Genomic DNA, 22,618 nt, shown 5'->3' with positions numbered 1-22,618 from the left:
AGTTTCCACTCCTGCAGCAAGTCAGGCAGTGCCCAGCAGGTACCTCCCAACACCCCCAGCAGGGGCTGGCCTGGTGCCCAAAGAGGAGCTTTTATGGGTTGAGCAGGGAATTGCTGCTGATGCACACTGAAATGCTTTTATGAAAACAAAGGAAATGGCCCTTAGCCTGTGCTCACAATGGCTCTCAGAGCAGTGACACACAGGTTTCATTTATATTTACAATTGGCTGTAAGCCTCTGGAAAAGGCTGGATTCTTCCTAACAGTGTTTGGAGCAGGAGATGCTCTGTCATTAACTTTGTTGATATAAAGGCTGATTCCATTAAAGTAAGAAAATTGAATAAACCATTTTATGAAATGGTGGCTAACAGTTTCCATGATCAGAGAAATACGTATGTATACATTGCTTGATAGCTACCTAATTACTTTATTTACTGCTTGAAATATTTGTTCACCAGGAATCTTCAGCCTCAGGGAGAGAATCAAGCTGGTATAAATTGTCTGCAGCTCCAGCCTCGGGGAATGGGGCAGAGGGAGATGAGCAGGAAGAGTGAGAGGCTGAAGCACCTGGTGACACCAGGATTGCATCAAACAGTAGAGCAGCCAAGGACTTTGCAATTTTCTTCCCATTTTCCTGGCTAATCTGTTCAGGTTGGAGCCAAACCAGCAGAGCTGAGCAAGGGTTTGGCATCACATCAGTCCTTTAATAACCATCTCTCCCCTGAATTTGTTTTTGCACACCCTAGATCTGACATTATCAACTATAAAATTTTACCTTCTGCAACAAATACAATCTTATTGTGATTTGTTTGAAGGCAGTGAAGATGACCTGGGGTACTTAAGCAAGTAGAAACTATGTAAAAAAAAAAAAAACTGGTAAATATCTAGCTTGTCCTTACTCTGGTGAAAAAGTTTCTGACATTACTATCACAGCTTCCTAATATTTTGCTAGCACTTAAATAATAACTAAGACAAATTTAGTATTTCCTTTTATTTTTTATGAGTAATTTCTTAATCAAAGGCACCAAGAATCCAAAATCTTAGCAGTAAAAGTTCAATTCCCCAACAATTTAATGGTCAATTAACTGATGACCTTGAGTCTCTAAAGGATTTTCAGAGTCATTTAGTAAGTGCATAGTTACACCAAGTACTGAAAATACACTTGGAACCAATTTTCTGTATGTGCAGTACACTGCTGGGTCACTCCTTTGTGCATGTCTTTGACCCTTATCTGTAATAATATATTCCTGCAGAGACGACTGGAGTTATTCCACAGTACATTATTACTGCTCAGAAAACTCTTTTAATGTTCACGCTGATAAAGATATTAATGTAGTAGAATTAGACATATCCTTTTGTCTGAACGGCACTTGAAAATCTGTGTTGTGACTACAGTTGACTGAAGCTCAATTACTTTAATAAATGTATTCCAAATTTCACCTTGATTACATTTGCATTTTAATGAAGGATTCTTGCCTACTTGTCAAATAGGCAGCCCAGTTAAATTTATTAAGTTATTGTATAAACAGGGTATTGTGATGCCTGAGTTTAAATTGATAAATATTTGATGTCATATTCCAGCAATATGTGGTAAATCTACAGTGTAGAAGAGTGCATTGGTTATCACTGTATTTTAATTTTGAGTTTATTTTACTGGGGGTCCTTAAAGAGCCCATGAACATTTAGAATCATTCATAAATACCCCAAAAAGATGAAATTATGGGTAGGTATTTTGGTGTATTTAATCCAAATAGTTATTACAGCTCTTTTATATCCTGCATTGCTGTTAAATGTTCTGTTTTATATTTCTTTTGCTGTAGCTGAGAAGGAAGGAGGGAGTAAACTGCTCCCTTTGTGATCTGGGGAATTTGGTGCCTGAAATTACAGAATCACAGAATGTGCTGAGTTGAAAGGGACACCCAGGGATCACAGAGTCCAGCTCCTGGCCCTGCACAGGGCCATCAGCAACAGACCCTCATCATATCCTGTGCCCAAGAGTGATGAGCACCTTGTGGCCTTTGGGTGCTTTAACTCCTCTGGTAAGAAAAGATAGTTATTACTTGTCAGTAAAATAAATGAGGCCCAGCTTTCAAGCCTGGATTGTGTTTAAAAGAATCAATACAGTCTGATTCAAAAGTCAGCAGCACATTCACTAGCAGGGATGTGTCCTGTAATGTGGGGTAAGATGCTCCTTAGACTTGGATCTGCTGCTACATCCTTACTACCATTTTACTCCGAGGCTGCAGAATACCTGTGTGGCAAATCCCTTTTGCTGCCATCACCTTTGCTTGTTCTATTTTTTTTAACCCCTATTATCCCACAGGCAGCACAGCAGAGTAATTTTATTTCCTTCTGCAGTAATACTTTGCCTGTTCCCTCCAGCTCACTGACAAGCTGCACTGGCACTTTCCCTTTTCCAAGGGAATCAGCCTCCCAAGTGCATGTGGAATTCAGCAGTGAATAGGCAGCTGCAGGCCAGTGACAGCTGAGCTCACACAGCTAGTCCAGTACTGCTAGAAATTAGAAATTAGAATTAGACAGTGTGGTTTTGAACCAAGGACTGGACAAAGTGATGCCAAGCTTAAGAGATTCAATAGTTCACCTGTGTGATGCTGAAAGAGAGAAGGGAAATTTCTCCCAGTTCTTACCGGGGTATTGTTGTCCTTTGTTATCATATTGCAGAGGGAGACACTAATGCTGAACTCTTGAATATAGAAGAAATCACCTTTAAAAATTAAGTTGGTGGGCAACAGAGAAATCAATCAATTTAATAGTGTAGGATCCGAACACTACCCAAGTTGTGATGATTTTTAGCAGGCATCACCTCAGCTCTGTGAAGCAAGGTGGAGAATACTTTCATATACTTGTTCAGGAATCACTGAAGAGGAAGAGCACACAGAAAGCAGCCCAGCAGGTTTGGGGCACATGAGAAAACTGAGTTCCACCCAAATATTCCTCTGATGTGGAGGAGTCAAAGGAGCAAATAAACATGTAAGTCAGCTCAGAGGGTTTTGGGTGATCTGAGGGCAGTGATTTTAAAAAGCAACAGTTTACAGTTTCTGTCATTCCTTGCTATTGAGGTAGTTCCCTTGGATGGACTTGAAAGGGATGAAAAGTGCTTGAAGTAGTTTTAAAAAGAAAACCTTTAGAAGACAGGAGGAAGGTGAGTGAACTCTGGAGAGGTTTCACAGCTACCTCAGAAATTAAAAGAAAAAACATGCCATGCTTTTGTTTCCCCAGTGTGGGACCCCCACAGCACAAGGAATAAAATAGAATTATACTCAGCAGAAGTAGCTGGGTTTCTTCATAACTCCACGCCTATCCCTTACAACCTTCTTCAGGTGTTCTCTCCATTTGATCACTGAATTGACTTCAGACCTTTGGCTCCCACTGCACCTCTAATGCCCATTGTAACACTGGAGTTGTCCTCCACCTGCCAGCCCTCAGTGGGTGAAGATGAAATCCTTGTTCAGCAGGACAGGGAGACTCTTCTGGAGGTTACAGACCTTTGGAGTTTTAGTGCATCATCCATCTCCAGCAGCCTTTTCTCATCACTTTGCTGTGGCTTTTGTCACTCCCAGGTACAACCTTCCTCTCATGAACTGACTCTCAACTTGGAAAACTCACTCTCCGTAGTCATCAGAGATGCCATCATGCTCTAGTCATGAACTAAGACAACAATATGTAACCATTAATTAAAAAAGAAAAAAAAAAAAAAAAAAGAAATTAAATCTCTCCTGAGAGTACAAAAAAAAAACAAAAAAAAAAAACCTACAGAATACAAACAAACAAAAAACCCACAAAAACCTCAAAAACAACCCAGATCAAAAAAACCAATCAAGTAGTACAGGCAGGCTGAGTAATTCTCAACAGAAAAGTATCATATTTACTAGAGTGACACTGAGTACCCAGCATTCTAAATGGTCCCTAATTGAACAGCTAGGAAAGGTGGGAAAGGAACAAAGTATTCCTGAGAGACAGTGTGATGGAAGGAGAAAACAGGTCAAAGAGACTCATGCAGTGAATGAGCAGCACCCACAGCCTGCAAAAAGCTCAGTTTTCTGTTGAACTGCTTTGGCCAAGTCTCTTCTCACTGGGATAAATATTTTCAACTTAATCTTTACTATTCCTGTGCCAACAACATGGTAACCCAGGAAAAACTGAACAGAATTTAAAGCACATCTTGAAACTCTGGCCTCAGGTATATAATCCTACCAACTCCAGTGGCATGATTCCAAACAGAAAACAAGGATGGAATGCCAGCAGTGTGTCAGTATCTCTTCCCAAACAAATCAGTCACATTATTTCCTCTGCCTCCAAATCTGATTTCATATAAATGCTTAATTGCTAATAATAAGCAGTAGTATAAATTTGTGAATACAAATAATACTGTGTTTATCATTTATAAATGATAAGCATGTTAGAAATAAATGAAAATTATATGTCCTGGTAAACATAGAACTATCCAACTTTCAATATTAATAAATGCTAATAAGTGCAGTCATTAACAATTTAGAAATGCATCTAAGTATTCTTTGAAATGCTAAGAAGGGGAGGAAGTGTGATGAAAACAATATACAGTTTTATTTTTCCTACCTTCATTTCACATACTACTTTTTTAATTTCAGTCTTTCTTCTTTCCCACAGGAGACAGCCACATGAGAAAGTCAGGAAAGAAGAAAAAAAAAAGATGACCTTACAGTGGTTTATTGCTGTTTATGCCAGTGTCTGGATTCCAAACCACCCTGGAGCAAAAAGGTAAGTTTGAAGGAAGATTCGTGTCCTGTCCTCCATGATAGGACATGAGTGAAACCCACAGCAACACAGACCCATCACAGGTACACCCAGAGCTGCTGTTCAGCTGCTGGAATTGTATTCTGAGAATTCCAGGACTTGGTGGTGATACAGTTGTATTTTCTGACAGCAACTGTCAAATTTTAACATTAAATGACTGAATACTGAAGAACACCTTGTATAAGTACATATGCAGATGCACAATCATATGTCATTTACCTTGCTGACATTCACTCAGCAAGTTCTAAAGTGCATAAAATGTTTTATGTGGTGTAGCATTTTAAGGAAAGACTGTGAAAATTAAAATTCAATCAGCCAAGGTAAAAGGGGGTCTATGAAAGAGAGAGAGAGAAGGCAGTGCTTGTAGCATGTTTGTTTCTCTGTAGCTTGGATTAGTCACTAACACACACAGTCTGGTCTGTTCTAAGTTCATTAACCCAATTGCTCAGCAAATGTATCTTTATATATTTACATGGAACAAGCTGAATGCCAAAGATAATCTTGGTTTGGAAAAAGATGAGCTCAACATTTAAAATTTGCACAATGTTTTTACTTAAATGCAAAACTTAGAAGCTCCTGTAGAATCCAAACCCCCAAGAATCCACACCATAATGGGATAAATGTCAGAATTCTCCTAGGTTTGAAAGCACAGGGCGCATCATCAAGATAAGCCCATTGGAAATTTCACATCCAAAAATATTCCTTGAGGACACAGAGTTATGTATCAATACTAGAAAAGCCCTGAAAGGTGCCTAGAACACATTGGGACAATTAAAAGCTCCTGCTACAGAAATAATTGGATGTGTCTGTTTGAGCCCACATGGTGCCAGCTGAGTTTTTTCCCTGATTAAAATGTAACATGTTGGTTTCTCCTCTTTGCAGTGAATGCCTTTCCCAACAGTTCTGTGCCATACACCAGCTTTTGGAAGCTTTGGCTCTCAAATTCAACAGTTTGACCTATTCCATACTGACCTGCTGGAATCCATGGGGAAAGAGTGAGGTGCTGAGGATCTTTTGTCCTTTGTATGTTGTTATTTCTCTTCTTTCAAGAAGTAATAACCATTTCAGTGGAATGTTATTAATTTGGTGCCATGCATCATAAATTCTGGATTGACTTTGTCCCTGTGCAGTCAGCAGGGAGTGGTACAGTCAGACCAGCAGCACAGCATCCTCTTCTCTTATTGCAGCTTGTAGAGCCAGGAGAAAATACTGAGATCCCAGCCAAATCTGTGTTTTCTTCCCTTTTTCTCTTCTGGCTAATAAATATGCAAATTAAATACATTTAGTAATAAATGTATGTATATTCCCACAGCCTTCCTTTGAAGGGTTATCCCACTGAACTCTACAGGAATTCCATATACATTATCATTATAGAACAAAGCCAGCTATTAAGTGATATTTAGTAGCTGATTTTATTCTATCAATTATGTATGACAGTGATGGGTATTTTGTAAAAGATCTCTTGCTTCTGAACTTTTATACTGCCAAAAGTAAATAGTAATTTAGGTTTTCAACGTTTTTTTAGTCAATACAATAATATTGACATAACGTGTATTTAAATTATTCATGAGTGATTGGTAAGAACAGTGAGCAGTTTATGCTCTGACTTGCAGGGTAAATCTCTCCAAAGCTGTTGTGATTTCTGTCTGTGCTCTCAGCCAAGACAAAATGTGTCTATGTATAACAGAGGCATAAGAGTAGCATTATGTAGAATTAACCTGAGAAATTGGAGGACAGAAGCAGTCCTGGTGTGTGTGGTGAATGGCTTTTTGACCCCTTTACGTATGGGGACCAACCAATAGACCAAGATAAAGGAGAGTTTGTCAGCAAATCTCCCAGGTACAGCCTGGCAGGAAGGTATAAATGCACAGAGCCCTGGATTTTCCCCAGGTTTCCCAGTTCTGCAGCTCCTGGTTGCAAACTTCCTTTTGCCTCTGACCACTTGATAGACCTGACAGAGTCTTTATCTGTCGGCTCTCAATGCAGTATAAAACTAGGTGATCTTAAATCTTTTTGTTTCTTCCAAGTCAAACTGGACCAGAAAGGCACGTTTGCCATTTAGTACTACTAATTACCTTTTAATTGATATTTATATTATCATTATTAGGCTGACAGCATGCTCTGCTACACTCTAAATTACCACTCAGGAAGGAGCTCTTGGAGCCATTTGGGAAAAGTTCTGGGACTGTTCAGGAGCTGTCCAAAAGGCAAGAAGAAACCTAAGAATGAAGAGGAGGCTAAAAAGAAAGTATTTATGGAAAAATATAAATATTTTGAAGTATTTAAGTATTTTTAGGTACTTAAGAACTTTATCAGTTTCTGTCCTTCCCATTCACCCGGGCTTGTTTCGCAAGTAGTAAAGTTTGATTGAAAAAAAAAGTGGTGAGATATGGTAGAGATCTGAAATGACTTCCACATGAGAACCAGTTAAACAGACTGAGGCTCTTCAGGGCAGGAGAGAAATGGCTGGAGACAAAGTTATGACAGATCTCTCTAATGTCATGGAGTGCATGGGAAAAAAGTGATTAGAGAGTGGTTATTCACAAGTTCCCTTGACACCAGATTTATTGCACACCAAATTAAATTATCTGGCAGAAAATTTAAAGCAATGGGAAGTGTTTTCAAGCACGATTAAATTTGGGAACTCATTGCTACATATATTGCTGGAAGTATATTCAAGTACAAATACAATTTGACAGAATTGAAGAAAAAACAATTAATGGGTTATATGTACAGCTGCCTTGTAGCCTCATATCCCAAATTCACAAATCTTCATGTAGCTCATACAGACATATTTTTGAGAGCACACACAACCCTAACCCACATAGGCACACATTTATATTTCAAAGCTGAGAAAGAGATTCTGTAGCAGGCAGATAATCTGTAGATACAGCTGAGCGTGACTCTAGCAGAAAGATTTCTTTTAAGAATTCATGACTCAATACAAAGCCTTTTGTCCAGTGGTGCCTTTGCTTAGACAAATTGGATTTTTCAGTGCTTGGTGGCTGAGTGAGGAGCTGCATTAGTGCAAAGGTTAAAATGTTACATCATGCTGACAGAGGTAAATGTTGAAGCTGCAGTGGTGGTGGCTGTGGTAGAACAACAGGTCACTGCTGAGGAAGTGCTATTTATCACTCAGTCCCCACCCAGTCAAAGGTTTTACAGAGCAGATTAGAGTTCTAAGCTTGCTTTCTTCACCCCATTTTTAGAAAAATTAAAAATCTCATTTTCCACAGACAGGGAATATGTGATCCAAATGTACAAAATGCAAGCCTAATTTTTCATGGCTCCTGTGTAATGAGCAATGTATGTGTGCAGACCAGTTCAGATGACACACATTTCCTTCACAATGCAAAGCAAAATGTGGGACTTCCATGAGATTAAACAATAACTGGATTTTTTCCCCCCCCAAAGCTTTCCAACAGTTTAGCTTTGACTTCTCTGTAAAAAATGTATTTTGTAAAAGAGGATATAAGTATTTGTGCAAAGGATCTTCCTTATAAAACTTATTCCTGAATTTGGGGCTTTTCTTTGAGGTTGATCAATGCCTCTTCAACTGATTTATCACTGTTAGATCTCTGCAGAACAGGTAAATATAGTACCCTATTTCACAGATTATTAACTAAGGCATACCTATCAAAGTCGGGTTAAATTACTAAATCCTTCTTTGCTTTTTTCTCTTTTCTAATTAACATCTGACTAGCTCACAGCTATGGAAGTTAATATTTCAAAAATATTATTATTAATATAGACAAGCTTTATTATTTGTCTTCAGTTCCTCCAGGTGGAGATGAGTGAAAGGACTGGGCTCTTCCAAACAGGGCTCTGACTTTTACCATGTAGAAATAGCTTGGGCTGCTTTTTAACACAGCCACCATTCAGCAGCCATTTCCTCTTCTGTATACAGTGCTGCCCAAAAAGATAGGAAAAGGACCTTTTGAATTTGGGGATTACAACTTCAAGGTGTTGTGTGCTCAGGGAAATGTCACTTATTACCATGTGGAACACACCAAGCACCTCAGAAGATGATTTAGGATTTGACAGCTAACACTGGGATTTCTGCCAAGGAGTCTGACAGGTGTTTTACTGCATGACTGATTGGAGGGAATAAAACAGAGAAAATGGGTGTGTCTGTCTCTCCAGGGGATTGGCACCAAAGCAGGAATGAAGCAGCAGTGGGAAGGACAAAGATGTTAATTTGAAGGAAAACAGTGAGTTAAATTGACTTTGCAAGAATGGAGAAGAAAAGCATTCACCTTACAGTGGAAGGCAGAAACAGCAAAGGGTATTTTTGGAGAGATATCTGCTTAAAGAGGGGGAGTCTGGAAACTGCAGCCGGTGAAGGGCTGCTTGAGGGTGTCTGGAGTGGTGGTGGATGCTGATAAGGAGACACAGAGATGTAATTAGATACCTGATGGTGTTAAATGCATTAAATTCCATATGACATTTAAAAGAAGAATGGCCAAGTGATACAGTAGGTTTAGGAATTCACCAGACTTGACAGTTATGCCACTAGCACAGCATGGCACTGAAAACAGACATAGTTCATTCAAATCTACCTTATTTTCTAATACACTAGTTTTATAAGTATCTAATGTAAAAAATATTTAGTGTCTTCTATTTAATGGCTGGGGTTTTTAACCAGCTGAAGGAACAAAGCTTACCTTTTCAACAATGATTAATGAATTGGGTGCATTTGTATTCGGGTACCTATCTTGAAACCTCTCTAAAAATCTGCTTTTCTTTGAAGAAACTTTAATTTTCAGGAATACTAAGTAGCAGGTTTCTTTAGAATGTCTCATTCAGGGCAGCATATGTGGTATCTTTGGAAGGGAGAGAGCAATCACTACTGAGTTGGCAAGATTTTACAGAATAGTTTTTGTCATCCCTACAGGTAAAACATGAAGAGGTGTCAAAAGGTGTCCATAAACAAAGAGGTGGTTAAGAAGGTTGGACTGCAGGTATGTTACCTGATGGGTTCCTGAATGACAAGGGAAAGTAATTCATCAGAACAGAGTTTATGCCTTTTTTCTTTTTTTTTTATTCTTTTTCCCCCCCAACAACCTAATTCAGCATTCACTAAATTCAGATAATATGTGCATTTTTTTTTTTTTTTGCATGGGTGGCAAAACAACCATTTTGCTGCTGTGCAAGCAGTATGTACTTTCTGGAAAATACTCCATAAATCTTGCCTTTGCAAATGGAAGAAATCTTGTGCTCCAGCAGCTTTGTAGAAAAAGCAATATTCTATCTTATTCCTGTGGAATAAGTGCTTTTTTTTCTGTAGTCTCTCTATAATATTTCCAGTTAGCATGAGGTGTGTTCCCTCATCACTCAGCTCTGTGGTGGTTTCCACAGCTATAAGATCAACATGACAAACCATTCTTACAAACAGACTTTGCTGGAGGGTTTTTCCCCCCGCTTGAGGTCAAGAGAAATAAATTTTATACTGGGATAGCTCCATCAAGTGTGTAATATTAAGAGGGTTTTATCAGCACCTGTAGAATGTCTCACATCCTGGAGAAGGCACAGTGTACATTATTTTAAAGGTAGTTATGTCCTAGGCTTTGCTGCCAGAAGAGCTACAGAGTGAACTTGCCATTCATTAAGGACCATGAGAATGTAACATCAGGGAAGCAGAGGCATCGAAGGCAGGGTGAGGGCACAGAACTGGTTCTGAAGCACATGATGTGCTGTACAAACTCAGCCCTCTCCATGCAAAGCACTTGGCATGCAAATGTCAGGGAGCATTTTCTGACATGTGAGCAGCACAGGCCACAGAAACCTTGCAGCATTTTAGTACATCCCAAATGCAATGTGAGATCACTTCCCTGCCAGGATGTGACTGGACTGAAAGATGATAACAATCCAAATTCAGTATAATTTACCGTTTTTTAAATACATCAAATTATTTCATAAATTTGAGTTTTAAAAACCCTGCCTGTACATTATATTAAATTTTGATTTTTAGTGAGAATAAGAGGTCTTGCTGTATGTTCTGAGCAACACCAGTGCTTGCCACAAAATGGTTACTACAGGATGTCAGTTTCTTGCTTTAGCTGCCCTGAAAGCTCTTCCATTAAAAGCAAATCCATCTCATTGCCAATATGAGGCAGAAGATCATGAAGAAGCATTCTGATCCTTACACGACACCCCTTGAGAGGTAGGAAGAGATTGGTTTTTTTAACTCTTGTAATACAACTCAGCTTCCTTTTGACCAGATTTTGTTTTCAGGCCTTTTAAATATGAATTTATGTGATTTGACATTAAAATAAAAATATAGGAATGATGATGGACGGTTCTATGACTGTGTACAAAATATACATTACAGGTTAACTATTTACAGCAGCGTTTTGGGGTTATTTCTGAATGACTCTTCTGGGCATATATGTTGGATAGATTTACTCTGGACCTTGTAATCCTTTTCACAAAAAAACTGAATAATAAATTCAGCCTGCACACAGTCTTCAGTTTGAAGACTGAAGATTTTCTTAACTACAGCCTAAAGTTGATATAAAATGTAAACACTTTTATTATATTTGTAAGGGGATGTATACAGGGCAAAAGCTAGTAGTAATGCCCACAGGCAGAATATAGAATATGTTCTTCACATTCATTGTTTTCTGCCTTTCTTAATGTCTTCCCAGTAAACTCTGCAGAAGTATGACCATGTTTAAAACACAGATTGGTTTTGGGTGGTTGGGCTAGTTTGGTGTTTTGCAGCAGGCAGGAAGGGTGATACTGTCAGGAACAACAGGCTCTGAAACAAATGAAGTATTTTGGAAGTGACATGGAAAGATTAAGACAGCTGGGCATGAGAACTGAAAGAGAACGTGATGAGGAGGCACAGAACCCCTGGGTAGCTTTGGCTTTGCCAGCACAGAACAGATGTGTTCAGCTCCCTGTGCCAGCCCTGCCCTGCCAAGGGCTGCTTGTGAGGACTGAAATCTCTGTTCCTGCTCCGACAAGGCTGGTCACCCCTCTCGTGGAGACACAAAGCCATGGCAGAGGCGTTGCTTTCCCCAGGCACTTGTCTGGTTTACAATGGGGCTGGTTTTTCCATGCTCTGCCTGCCAAGGAAGCTGAATCACAGAGGAACACTTGACTGCTGCATGCTGCTTGTCTTGGCTCTCTCATGAAGTGAGAAAAACAAACAAATATGAGCAGTGTAGTGTAAGAATGCACAGAGCAGAACTTCCCTTCTCAAAATAGTGCATGGAGGGGCTATAAAGGGCTGTGTGTGACATGATTCTAGCTACCTGGATAATCCAGCCAGGGATAATAAGGATTTGGCTGTACATCTACACCAGCAAGACACTTCTGGGTGTAGAACTGGCCCTGCTGAAGCTGAGAACCGTGAGTTTCCTTTTCTACTGGTTTAATCAGGAAATTTCTCACCCCTTTCCTCCCATCCCAGTAACATATATCCTAAACTGGTGGGAGGCAGCTCTTTCTGATGATGTGCTGCCAAATCCTCAGCCTTTGCAATGGAAGCCACAGCCCAGTCATGCACAGACTAGAAAGGTTTGAAACATCAGTCTTCAGGACTGTCAAAGCAGCACTGCAGAATTTAGACAGAACATTTAAAAATGACAGTCTTTTCACAAGAGTTTTATTTTTATTGTAAGGTGTAATTCTCTTCTTGTATCTCTGCATTCAGAGTGAAATGGTAAAGGCTGCATGTTGCAGAGCACTTACATCAGTGAGATTTATCTCAGCACATGGAGAGAGGAGAATGATGATAGCACAGGGAAAAGGGATAGTAAAGACAATCAGAAAGTGTGTTAGAACAGGCACTGATTGTACTGGAAAATCCATAGAGGCCAAACAAAATAAATAGAGAAAAATGAAGAGGACAAATCTGTAGTAAAATGAAAGCATTTGTTGGGATTTTATTATTTCCTTTCATACCCAAGTTTGTCATCCAGAATTTGATGAACAATGAAGAAGCCCTGATTTCAATGCTCAGCAAAGGGAATTGGTGCTTAAGTCCAATAAAGTAAAGCTGTTTGGCATTATTTGCTTTAAAGGTGCCTTCCAACCCCAAACGTTCTATGATTCATTCAGAATTACACTGAGTGGTGCATTCCCCAAAGAGCCGTTTTTTCTGTGGAAGTTATGGAGGCTGTGAAGTGGCAGAAATGCCAGGCAAACTCCAAGTCATTAATCAGAAATGCATTTGTTCCCAAAAGATTCTCTTTTATTGCTGTTCTTTCTGCTAAAGGTTTCCTGCATTGCTTGCCTGACTCCCAGAGTGTGTGAAGGGTGACCATTATGTACAGAAAAACTGGGGAAAAAAGGAAGAATCCTGATTTGAAAATTCACCCAGACACCTTTTTTAAGGTTCTGGCTGCTCTGCAGGTGTTTTCTCCAGAGCTGCTGCAGCTGTGGAGGTGAGAGGAGCCCAGTTCTTGATTCCCTGTGTGATGAGGGTGGGGAGAGCAGGCACCTGTGGGTGAAGTTCCTGCGCTGAAAAGTTACCAGATTAAATAATTTAGGATCTCATTAAATGAAGATTTATCTCTTGCAGTACACTTTGAACTCTTCAGAGGAAAATTGTTATGACAACCATTGGCTTATTAATCAATATCATTTGATTATTATGTCATTGTTGATTTATTTACCACCTCAGTGTAAGTCACATTTACTCAGATTTTGTAAATTGTCATAGACCCTGGAATAGGACACATTCCTGATACCTTTTGCTTCAGCAACACTGAAAATAAAAAATCCTGCTCCTTCTCTAGATCTTGTCGTTCTGGGAGTTATTGGCCGGCGAGGAAGGACATAAGGAAGGGAAGAGAGCACATTGGCAGCGTCACCTCGTGCGGTGGAACCGGGCACCTCCGACCAAAATGGCAACGATGCCACCTCGTGTTTGCTGCTCTCATCACAGCTGTTCCCCTGACTGGGCACCGAGAGAGATCTCTCACCGGCAGCACTTTATTCTGCATGTCACACATATCGAGTGTTACCATACCTTACAAAGGCAAACTTTCAGCACCCAACACGTCCGGATCAGACTCTCTGTATTGTCTTGATGTTTTATAACGTTCCTCTGACAATAAGAAGCATCTACTCAGTACAGGTATACTGATTTCCATATCTAAACAGCATTGACTTTATCTGCTCTTTAGTTTTGCTCTCCTTTGTACTAAAACAGTTCAAACACAGGGTAGTTGTAAGATTTAAGACAATTTTTTTCTGCATTAGTTATTTTATTTTTGTTATTCAGGTGTGTGGAGGGAGTTGGCATTGAGTTTATTCTGGAGTTATTTCCTGATTATGGATTAATTCTTGCCTTACTAACATCAGTATTGAAACACCAAGCACCATTAGATGCATTTCCCAGGTTTCCAGCTGAAGGTACATTTTACATTTTCCCCTGATTACCTCAGCATATGTTTGCCATCACATTGCAGGGAAAGGCAGTAGAATGACACACCTGCATTTGTAGACAGTGATAAATATGTGATATTTATGAACCTGTCTGGGCTCAAATGTGTATTTCCTGATGGTCACGGTTGCTGGATGCTGGAATTGGTGACCTAATGATTTTCTTAACTGATGATTTTAATGAACTGCTTCCCTGCCTGTCAAAGCTTCCTGAGGGCTCACCGGGGAGAAATGCTGTTTATCCTTTAGCCACAGTAAAGGGAAACAAGTCCAGGTGAGGACAGTGACTCCTGATGTGTAATATTTTACTGATTAATGGATTTATTTTTTCCCTTCTCAATATCAAGAGGTATTTGTTTCTCAGGGAAAAGAACCAAGAGCACAGATTTCTTTGACTTACAGACATTAAAGATAAGTAAGTTCTTAAAGTTCTGTTGTGCTCCTGCTTTTCTCTTTCTATATATGGCAGTGATAAAGGGCATTTGTACAGGTAAAGAAATCATACTTTCCCCTGTCCATGCTTTTATTTTCCTCCATCTCAAAATCCAGTGGAAAAGCTTCCCTCCACAAGCTCTGTGGGCCTGATCTGGTGCTCAGAGAAGTCAGCTGCAGTGATTTGGGCAGATAAGCACAATCAGGTCTCCTGATCTCTGAAACCTCTATTCCAGCATTTGCTTCTATTTCTTTTAACTTCCTTGCAGTCTTCAGCAGGTTTTGAGAGCCTCCAGTTCTGCTGTTCTTCTGGGATTGTTTCACCATCATCTGGGTCAAGTTTCATTGATAGGGCTGTTGTGTTACCCTGTGGCCAACAAAAAGAAATCTTAATTTAGCAGCCTGGAAGCTCCTGGTTGAACTGTGGTTACACAGGGTGGAATCTTCATCCTGGTCCTTTCTCACTGTATGGAACTGCAGGCAGAATTTGTGAAATTTCATTAATAAATGAAATTTATTTATACATTACATATAAAAAATAATGGAAACAAAGTGGCTTGTCCTCAGCTGGAGGGCACGAGCCACACTGCCAAAATCCAAACTTTATACCAGCTGAGGAGGCAACCTAATGTGTCTGCCTGCATGTAAGATGAGAGGATTGTGCCAAATGTAATTAGCTAATGTCTGAGCAGCTCTGTGAGCTCCCAGAGCAGGAGACCAGTGTGAATGTTAGGAGTCTCTAATGGTTTTGTCTCTTATGTATGCTTTTCTTTGATGATGGCTCTTCTCTCTTCTATTGCCACCAGGTTTCTCCTCTAAAAAGAAAGCAGATTGTCTTTTTTGCTTCTCCAGCATCAGCATAATGAAAAACTTTCTGCTTCTTTTACTCTGAGGTGGAAAAGAGCTCCTCTGGAGCAAAAAAGCAGCTTTCCTTTTCCTGCTTCCTGAAAAGTTTAGCTTCCTCAGGCAAGATCCTCAACTCTACTCAAGTCTTTATCTGCCAATTTAAAGGACTGAAACAGAACACTGAGAGGTTCATACCCAGATAAAACAGGATTTGGACTTTTTAAACTTTGGAGAACTTTTTCCTGCAGATATCTTGGATTCTCCCAAATGCTTCCATGAACAGTCCCACAGTCTTAGACTCTCAATTTCAGCAGAGCCTTCCAAGGGAGGTTCAAAGTAATGTTTCACACCTGGAGATGCACCAAGAGTCCAAGCAGCTTGCTAAAGGTCACCAGAGCATATGGTGGAGCTGCTCAGATCAGAGTTCTGTCCCATCCTGTTCTGACCCTCCACAATTTCAGCTGATGGAGCAACCTAACAAATTCCATTAGCCAAAACAAGCCATGAAAACTTGGGTTGGCCACTTGCTTGGAGGGGGTCAGACAATGAACTGTTTCCTGCTGTCCATTCCCAGTGTCACTCAAACCCCTCCCTCCTCAGGTATCACTGTGACACTGAAATAAGATTTGCCTGGGTGTCACTGGACAGAAAGCTCTGGTTCCATGAGAATTTCCTGGATTTGGGGCTGGCAAGTGTTACAGGAAAGCTCATCAATTAAAAAAGTAAATAATGCCTCTTTCAGCACTCACCCTTCCCTTCTTCTTCACAAGGGTTCTGAAATTGTCATCTCTATTCTCTTTTCCTAAGAAAGATTTCACCATGGTTGAAACCTACCATCCTATTTTATCAACAATAGTCCCTTTGTGTTTTATACTGGACATAAAAAGCAGCATCTTATAAATAGGGATTATAAAATAAACATCTCTGTCTTGGAGATAGGCTGTTTTATTGGAAAGAAATGTCACTGGAGGAGTATTCAGAAACTGGGGTGCATCTTCTTAATTGGACTTTCAGATTTATATATCACCACTCTGTTCTGCTGTCTTGTAAATTAATGGTACCACACCAGCACGTTAAAAAGATGGAATTATATTTAGCCTGGCACATTAATAACAACAATTCTTTCTGCTAAGTTTCAATATATATCACTGTTTTAGCATTGCAGAAGATGAAAACTCAGGCTTGCTTACAAACTCCAGGGTATTTGGGATCAGCTCCAGCTCCTGTTAAGGTCAGTAGAAAGATTCTTGTTTATCCTGATGAGTGTTGATGACTGTAAAATCAGAATAGATTATTATCACAAGTGCCATGGCTGATCTTGTAACCAGCAGTTTGATCTGGTAGCTGGCTCTCTGTAGCCACAATCCTACACACAGAATACATCTCCCAGTAGGAAAACTGACCCACCACAACAAGAAAATTATCAAAGGCAGACGAAGATGGGAGATGGGACCAAATGCAGCTGGGAAGAATTCTCAGATGCCCCAAGTTTAATTTTCTTGATTTTGAATCAAAAACAGCTGATCATGAGAAGCTGGGAGAAGGTACCAGGGCCTGAAATTCCCTGAAATTGCCCTGTTTCTTGTACTCTTCTTAGTCATCTGAACATCAAAAAGGGGCTGTAGATGCATTTTGATCTACCTGATGTAGTATAAGTCAGATCCTTGTTTATTCTGCAGTCAAAAAGGGAAATAAGGGGTGTATTCTACCAGAAGGGAAAAACTCACTTTTGCACAAAGTACAACAAGCTTGAAACTCTTTCCCCTCAGAACGTGCCTCCCCAAGGAGCTGGAATGCTCCAGCTACACAAAAACCTCCTGCAGGCTTTGGGCTGATGGCTGCATCAGTCCCACACGATAACATTATTTTTAGCAGTGTCAGTCCTGATTAACAATATCCATTTTGAAGATTCTGATTTTCCAGTGTTGATCCAGATTTCTGCAGTGCACTTCACAGGGGCAAGATGAGACTCTGAAGTAGGGAAAGGCTGAAAAGAAATCCTTTTCTCTTTGTTAACATTTTTATTTTTTTCTCCTTGGCAAATGGTTGTTTCTTCCCCATGTAAATTGTACTGCTTGTTATTAGGGTGGATAAATTTTAGTACATTACATTGTAAATTACACCCAACCATTACATGGTAGATTTGGTCATTATGCCATAAATTGTAGTGGATTTTTAAAAGAACTCGTCATGGTTGACCACTCCAGCATCTATCTCATTTCTAGGACCAGGTAACTGTAACAATCATCAAAATATTGAACACAGAGAGTTTGTTAGAACATTTCTCAGAATATTCCAGCAAATCCTTGCCTTCCAAAGGCTGCTGCTCCTTACCTGTGGCCCTTCAAAACCATGTTACAGAGAGCAGTTGAAGCTAAAGGAAATACACATATTCTGTAATGAAAACTTTGCATTAAAATAATGTCCAGCTGGTCCCATTTCTTGTAGGAAAAGAGGAAGAACTGTGACACACATAATGTAAGTGGCTGAGAAAAAACCAAGCTCTTGCTCCTGTAAAAAAAACCCCAGACTTGAGTACTGCAGGCTTCTGTAAAGGATCCAGGGCGTGAGCAAAGGTTGAAAGATGTTCAACCTTTTTGGAAGTCCTCTACAAATTCCACAAGAGAGTTACCAGATTTTCTCACACATGAAGTGTCAAAGGAAAATACTGAAATTATTACACAAGACAACCATTTGGCATGGAAGCTCTGCGGGGACTCATGCAGCATAGCATGGCAATTCTGTCCCAAACCAGAATATTTTGGGATATTATTTATCAATCTGATGTGCTGGTGTCTGTACCGTGGCTTGTCTTGGTATCAGAGGACAAACATATTGAATCCATGCATTTGAACTTTTTCTTTTTCTAATTGTGATAAATGTATAAATTAGGAAAAATCACAAGGTCCTTTTATGTTTACAAGCAGGTTATTTCCTGGTGGGTTCCTATCCCACAAAGTGTCTCACTTGCTTTTTCCTCATTAAATGATCTCTGATACAATAATTACCTGAGCCCTGGGCCATGTTCACCAGTGCACCCGAGGCCACTGCAATTACATTGAAATAAAGCTGGAGTGGCGTTGATCAGCCAGATGCAAATTTGATGACTGCTCTAATTACTGTATTTAGGAACCCTTAATGAAAGAAGAGTACGGGTGTGTATGTGTGAGAGAAGGAAAGATGCCTCCTTTGGGATGCTCCACAATGGGAAAGTGCTAGGTATATTAAATATTTATAGAACAATTAGTATTCAGCTCCTCCCATAAGTTCAGATGTGAGTCTAGATCCAAACTGTGCCTAATGGGTGTATTTAGCCTTTTGTTCAAGACTTACCCTGCTTGTAACATAGCTGTGCACTGCCCTGCCTGTGTTTTCCTGTTTTTTGTGCTGTGTGAAGCTGGAGCTGACCCAGAGAAACCCATGAAAAGATTCCAGGCTGACTGTGGAGTGGGAAGTAATTAAATTAATTCTCTATGTCATATACCTTTATTAATGGAATAGGAGATGAGACAATATTAAATAATCCCAAAATATTTCCATAAACATTTGAATTCGTGAAAAACATTCAAAAGAGGAGTCTTCCAATATTTGGCTCTACAAATGAGTTTGTAGTTTCTTTAATGATACAAATACCACTCAGGTTGACAAAACTCTTCAAATTCTTAAACTAACAAGTTTGTTATAAATTGTTTTCATGAACTCCTAGTAATGGTTTTAATGGTATTAATTAATGGTATTAATTAATGGTCAGTAATATTTCCAAAAGGCTGAATTCACAGCACTGCATTGCACAACCACATCTGAAATGAATCCTCATAGCAGGAAATCTGAAGAATTCTATGTCCAATTTTTAAAAAGCCTATAAATGAGGAGGTATCTGCTATTGAACCGCCTTGTAGTAACTCTCCACGTGAATTCTGAAGGAAATTTGATTGAGCTGAGCTTTGATGCTCTGTTTTCAGAGCATTAAAGTGAGGTAAGATAAAATCCTGTCCTTTCAGTACTACAACAGGCTGTCTTGCCAGTCACAAGGAGAAAAGCTTTCAAGAACATGAACTGGTTTGCAGGGAAGTGGAGCACTGAGACGAAACCAGGGCTCCTCCCAGCACAGCACAGGTCACCCACAGCACAGAGCAGATGTCCAGCACTGTCTGAGCTGCTGGAACAGATCCCCTGATGTTGTTCTCTGACTTCATCAGACAGGTCAGAAGTCAGAATGGAAAAGGACAGATCATGGAAAACACCCAAAGGCGTCTTCACATGTGTTTGAGCTCTTGCAGGCTTGCACAGTCAACTTATTTATTGACTTCAAATTGTGATAGCATTCCAGAAGGTAATCACTGAATGAAAAAGCAATCTCAGACTGTGAAGGAAACTTTCATTTTGATCTGAACATTTCACTGGTTGCATATTTTTTTACCATGAATAATTTACCATAGTTAACAGCTCATCACAAATCTTTGGTGTTTCCAAAGCCACAGCCCTCAGCTGTGGCCCACAATGAAAAATGGGAATCTGCATCTGCAAGGATAAAACTGCAATGTTTGGTTTAAACTAAGAAAAGCATTTCTCTCACAATACCTGTTACAGCATCAGTGTACAGAGTAGAGCCCCACAGCCACTGCTGAGTCAGTAACACTCACAGAAATACAACAGCAAAACCAGTCCTGATCCGTAATTTTTAAGGAATGGAATGTGCATCCAGCAGCTTCCAATACTTAATATACTGCATATTAAACTCTGTTCACTTCAAAAGCAGGAACAAAGAAGTATTTCCTTTGCATAGTGTTGACAACTAATTTGGTTCATATATTAATTTGGAATTACCAAATGAGAAATAGTTTAAGCAGCCTCCCAAACCTCACCCTTTTCATTTCTCCTCATGCTTCAGTTTAGTGCTTTCAACACGTCTGAGCAAAATGCTTCTATCTACAAACTTCACTTTACAAACAATATCATCACCTGAAGAGCAGCTAAAAGATACCAAAATATGGCTAAATGTTGGAAGATGGTGAGAGTACTTTTTTTCAGGTAAGTAGAACTCAGCTTGGAGCCTGACGTGCCCTTTGCTGCTACTGTTTCATGTCTGGACATACATGTTAGCCCCAAAGAACCTCTGGGCATTAAACTGCCATTTTTGGCCTTTATGTGGACTTGTGTGCAAGCACTGGAACTTTCTGCCTTTGAGAAGAGTCCTTCCAGCCAGGGAAACAGCAACATGTGGTGGAGAGACCATATTCCACTGTACAAGGAATCCTGCTGGCAAGCCATAGCATCTGAAATCAGGAGACCTTTCCAAAAAAAAAAAAAAAAAAAAAAAAAACATTTTGCAACTGTCATGTCTCTGGCCCATCTGCTTTGCCCATCGTGATAAGCAATTTATCCATGATTTTGCCTTACTCATACCCCTGAAAAATCGCTGCTCTATGCAGAGTGATCAGTTTCTCTTTCAAGTTTCAGCATGAAGTGCAAGGCTGTAAGCAGCAATATCGGGTACTCTGACTCATTCCCTTGGAAGGCTATTTTTATGATTGTTCATGGAACTATATCTTAAAGCTCTCAGGTCACGTTCTTAAATCATTTTCACAGCTTTCTGCCCAGCCGTCCCAGCGCAGCGGTTTTTCCCTCTGAGGTTACACCTTCTCCGAGGCTCCCGGGGCTGTAACTGCCCTCCCTCTCTGCAGCCTGCGAACCCAAAATGTTGGCTGAGGACCTCCTTCCTTTTCCTCACCTCGGTAAGCGGCTACAAGTCAGTGCCGTTTAAAATTTAATCAGTCTCATCCTAACAGGCCATAGTTCTTGGATTTTAACCCATCTTCTACACAAACCACTAAATTCAGCCGCACTAACTGCCTCCTGACAGAACCTTTATCTCAAGAACCTCTTAATGAGCTCTCATTAGCACAAATTGGCCCTGAATATCTCACCACTTCCTATCTCCTGCTTTCTCTGCAATCCATTAGCATCTGTTAGCAGCCTAGTTTGAACAATTAAACTTCAAGGTTTCTAGAAACACACAAGAAACACCAGGTTCTATTAGATCTGTGTCTTTGAGACACCTGGGAAGGGATTCACACGGTCCTGCTTAACAGAGCCCAAATTCTACCCGTACTTCATTGTCGTCAGAGGAAGATTTAACTTAAGTTGTTTATGTCACTGGTGACTGTGCCAGTCTCCAGATCACTCTCTTGGAGGTCCCCTGGAAATGCACTAAAACTCAGTGTCTGATGTTAAACAGGAAGAATCTACATCCTTTCCTCACAGCCCAGGATCACGTTTCTCTGGCTGATCTCTGCACACAACTTTGCCTTCTCCTCAGAGCTGATTTGCCCCAGCTTTTTGCTGTCCTTGTTTATGTCCACCTTGGATGGCTCAAACTGCCCTAAGCAGCTGGATTTTCACAGTCAGGAGATAACAGGTTCTTATTTAACTGTGTTTCAACCACCAGCAGGCAGACTCAAACTCCAAGCCATTACAATGGGTCCTGAAAATGTGCTCGTGGATTAAAGGCTTGAGGGACCCTGGAAGATGCTGATCCCTGGCAGAGGATATGGACTCCATCCCTACTGAAATCAACCCCAACAGTAATTTTGTGGTGTGATGTGAACTGTTTTTTCTGCACTTGTCTGGTGACTGTGTTTAAAGTCCCCTGAGAACAAGCAGATCAGAGATTTTACAGCTGCACAGAGCTTGTGCTTGAACTTTAATGGCTATATTGGCAAGCAGATGGGAGCTGGCCTTTCTTACTCTTTCCTGAATATGTACCATCTTTTCTTTTGACAGTTTGATAGATCAGCAGATTCTCACTCTGTGTTACATTCCAGGCATGCATCTGAGGGGCAATTAATGTCTATGAAAGTGAAAACACTGCATCTTTATTCCTTATGAAAGTCTTTACTGTGCCACATCTTGTAGGGTAACATCCAGAACAGGGAAACGGTGACTCCATTCAAGTCTATTGCAAAACTCCTGGGGATAAAATTTTCTCATTCATAAAGCTGTAAGCACACCTTGCTATTTTTTTAAACTTTAATTAATTAAATGCTCTCAGGACGAGCCAGTGAGAGCAAAATCTCAAATTCAGCCTTCATCTGACCAAAAGTCTCCATTTTGCTGATAGAGGTGTGAAGGTTTTTTAGGATCACATAGCAG

At 40.1% G+C, this 22,618-nt stretch overlaps 1 long non-coding RNA gene across 2 annotated transcripts; it reads left to right on the top strand.

The window, feature by feature from the left end:
• The first annotated feature begins 5,613 nt into the window (after nucleotides 1-5,613).
• On the top strand, nucleotides 5,614-22,291 carry LOC140685136 (uncharacterized). 2 transcript variants are annotated; one of them, XR_012058372.1, is made up of 4 exons: nucleotides 5,614-5,792; nucleotides 9,687-9,753; nucleotides 13,017-13,185; nucleotides 13,540-22,291. It is a non-coding gene; the product is annotated as an uncharacterized lncRNA (long non-coding RNA). The 2 variants fall into 2 exon arrangements; XR_012058373.1 differs by lacking the exon at nucleotides 13,017-13,185 and having other exon boundaries at nucleotides 5,614-5,815.
• The last annotated feature ends 327 nt before the right edge of the window (nucleotides 22,292-22,618 follow it).

The sequence above is a fragment of the Taeniopygia guttata genome, chromosome 15, assembly GCF_048771995.1.
Source record: "Taeniopygia guttata chromosome 15, bTaeGut7.mat, whole genome shotgun sequence".
Taxonomy (NCBI): domain Eukaryota; kingdom Metazoa; phylum Chordata; class Aves; order Passeriformes; family Estrildidae; genus Taeniopygia; species Taeniopygia guttata.
This window is presented reverse-complemented; position numbering and strand designations above follow the sequence as displayed.